Source organism: Nematolebias whitei, chromosome 13, assembly GCF_014905685.2.
Source record: "Nematolebias whitei isolate Nwh7 chromosome 13, NemWhi1, whole genome shotgun sequence".
Classification (NCBI taxonomy): domain Eukaryota; kingdom Metazoa; phylum Chordata; class Actinopteri; order Cyprinodontiformes; family Rivulidae; genus Nematolebias; species Nematolebias whitei.
In genome coordinates, this window is record NC_056510.1 from 2731721 (window position 1) to 2735247 (window position 3527).

At 42.4% G+C, this 3527-nt stretch overlaps 1 protein-coding gene across 2 annotated transcripts in view; it reads right to left on the minus strand.

The window, feature by feature from the left end:
* The window catches only part of LOC119419464 (cytochrome P450 2J6), a gene marked incomplete in the record, with an annotated part of 21347 nt that overhangs the window by 14770 nt on the left and 3050 nt on the right, over positions 1 to 3527 (minus strand).

Genomic DNA, 3527 nt, shown 5'->3' on the forward strand with positions numbered 1-3527 from the left:
CTATCTATCTATCTATCTATCTATCTATCTATCTATCTATCTATCTATCTATCTATCTATCTATCTATCTATCTATCTATCTATCTATCTATCTATCTATCTATCTATCTATCTATCTATCTATCTATCTATCTATCTATCTATCTATCTATCTATCTATCTATCTATCTATCTATCCATCTATCCATCTATCCATCCATCCATCCATCCATCCCTTTACCCGCTTTTTCCATTTTTGGGTCGTGGGGGTCACTGTTGTTCATGTCCAGCCATCACTGTGCGAGAGACGAGGGACACCCTAGACAGGTCTCCAGTCCATCACAGGGACAAACCGAGACAAACGAGACAAACAACCATTCTCTCTCTCACCTAGAGACAATTCAGAGTAACCATCAGTCTAACATGCATGTTTTTGATCTGTGGGAGGAAACTGGAGTACCAGGAGAAAACCCACAACATGCACGGAGAGAACATGCAAACTCTACCCAGAGAGGTCCCGGGATGAGATCTGAACCGGCAACCTTCTTGCCGAGAGGCAGCAGCTCTACCATCTGTGTCACCGTGCCACCAACGTTGAACATAAAGTGAAATGTGACACTCTGAAACTGTATGTTTTTCATAACTCTCTGCTATTATCACATTATATATTTTTTAGCCGTATACCATTAAAATTGACTAGTTCACAAAATATTTTGCTAACAGTGTTAACTTCAAAAGTTGTGCATAGGTACTGAGCTGTTTGACCTCTGAGAGACTGTGATGTCACAGATGGACACAGTTGTGTGTTTCTCACCCGGTCAGTGCTGTGGATTAATGACTCTTACACTGTGGATGTTGCCGGCAGTGCAATAATCTACCGCAGTGATCTACTGCCAATGTGCTGAGAGATGATTAGACGGATCGTGCAGTCAGATTGAGCTGGAGTCGTGCAACCTCCAGGTGTCGGTCCGGTGTGTTTGTGAGCTCTGCGTGCTGGTCAGCGAGCCGGCTCTCAGGCTCTCAGGGATGATAGAATGCCTGCAGTATTTGAGTGTCGATAAAGGATTTTCACGTCAGTGTCCCAGTTTGTTCTGAGCTGAAGGTCTCTATGACCCAACAAAGCTTCCTATTTTTTTATTCCAGGTTTAGCACATTACAAGGTTGAGTGTTGGCTGTTACTATGGTTTAGTTTTATAAAGAGTGCCTCTTTTTTCTTTAAAGAGAGGAGAAACAAAATACCAAGAGAGATACGAGCTTCTACTGTCCTACCTTCAAAATCTACACACTTACATAACATTCTACCACCTTACCTACTGTCCTGTCTATCGTCCTACCTACCTACTGCATATCAATTATTCTGCGTATCTACAGTCCTGCCTACAATCTGATTACCTACCATCCTACCTTCTCACGATCCTGCCTGTCTATCATTGTTTCTTATTCTATTCTGCCTGCCTTCAGTCCTTCATGCTGTCCTGCCCACCTACTGTCCTGAATACCTGCTTTGTATATCTACTTTTTTTACCATTCTGCCTACTTTCTGTCCTGTCTGCCTACCATCCAGCCTTTCTACTATTTTGTCTACCTATAGTCCTGTGTTGCTAATTCCCTGTGTGGATCTACCATTCTACTATCCATTCTATCTACCTACGCTCCTGAATACCTGCTTTCCTTTGCACCTATTGTCCTATCTACTGTTTCCATATCTACTGCCCTACCTACCCACTGTCCTATCTGCCTGCCTTCCTACCATCTTATCTTCCTACAGTCTTGCCTACCTATCTACTGCTGAACCTACCATCTTACCTACCTATAGTCCTTTGTATCGACCATGCTTCATACCTTCCTGCTGTCCTGCCTACCTACAGCCTTATCTACCGTCTGTTCCTTTCTCCGTCCTACATACTGTTCTAAACATTGTCTTGACTGTCTTTTGTCCAATTGGTTTAGACGATCTGAAACTGTTTTGCCTGTTTCTGTTGCATCTCTTGACTGAACCGTGTTAGAAAATGAATGGATGAATGAAAATCCAGCGTTTGCTGTTTTTGTTATATTCTACTGCCCCAAAAATAAAATACCACCAATATGGGATGGGTTTTTGAGTGCAGTGTGGTAAACTGTGAGGATCCTTGTTAAAGTTTACAACATTTATTCTTTCAGTGATAAACTAAAAAAAAAAAACATTCCCAGGTACCCTACTAGTTCATTGATGCCTGTTATGCATTGTAAAGTCTGATACGGCCAAGGTCGGCCCAGTCCAGGTCTTCCCTGGCTCTGGTTGTGTTTGCTTTCAGCAGAATGCCACCTCAATATGGACGGGATCATAGCAAGACCATGGAAATCTCAGCTCAACATCTGCACTTTGTCATTTTGCATTTTGTCTTTCACTTTGCCATTTTTGAGCCGTTGCTGGAAGTATGACTAATCTGTGACGTGACACCCCCCCCCGGCCAGCGAACAAATCAAGGGCCATCAGTTTGCTGATGTCAAATCTGCAGCACCAGCACAGCCTGAATGGAACTCCAGGTCTCAGGTTCCAAAAACCGAGCTGAACTGGGCCAGACTGCCCAATGTCAACACTCAACCTTCACTTCAACTTCTAATTAGTACTTGATTGATTCGAGTTTTGGGGAAATTTCAGCAACTGAAATAAAGTATGTTTTGGATTTTATTTGTACTATTATTTTATTGGTATTGATATTTTACTGCCAATTTTTATCATACTTTTATTTTTATTAAACTCAATTTTATTTATTTTATCATATTTTAATCTATGTTGCTGTAATTCTTGTGATGCACTTTGTTCAGCTGAGGTTGTTGCAAACGTGCTATATAAATAAACGTTGACACACAAAACCTGGTGTGGAACCCAGGTCAGCTCAGGCAAGTCCAGGCTGGGCCAGGCCAGGCCAGGCCAGGCCAGGCCAGGCCTTCCACTGTACAAGGACCATTAGACTTTTGTTTTGTTGTGATGACCAGCATCAACTACCTCACGCAGCTCAGTCCCTTTATTTCAATGTTTCCCTCTTTGTTCCCAGGCCCTCATGGTTCTACTTCAATCCATTTGAATGGTTTACCTTTCAAGAGCCAGCTGCCAGCACCACTTCACCTGCTGAGTTGCTGTTTACGGTTTTCCAATCAAATCATCTGTTGTTTTGTATTCATTCGTTCACTCCATTCACTCTTACATGTTTCACCTGTTCTTTTATACAGTCAGGTCCTTTGTGGTACACTTTTGTTACTGTTAGTTGAATGTCCACTTGAAAACAATGTGGGTTTTTTTTCACCAGTGGAAAAGTGTGCCCATTATAGCTGGGTGTACTTTACCATACCAAACCCCAGTCACTGCACATGCACACATGGAGCTTCTGCAGGTGACACACTGTTTATGGCAACATCCACAAGTAAATACATTTTAAGCTGACAGCCCAACAACACAACCCATTTAATTTGTATATACAATGCTCACAACACAATTACACCCAAATAGACCAGTTATAACATCATTTGCCTCACTCTGGCCCCCTGAGCGAGGCCCTTAACCCCCC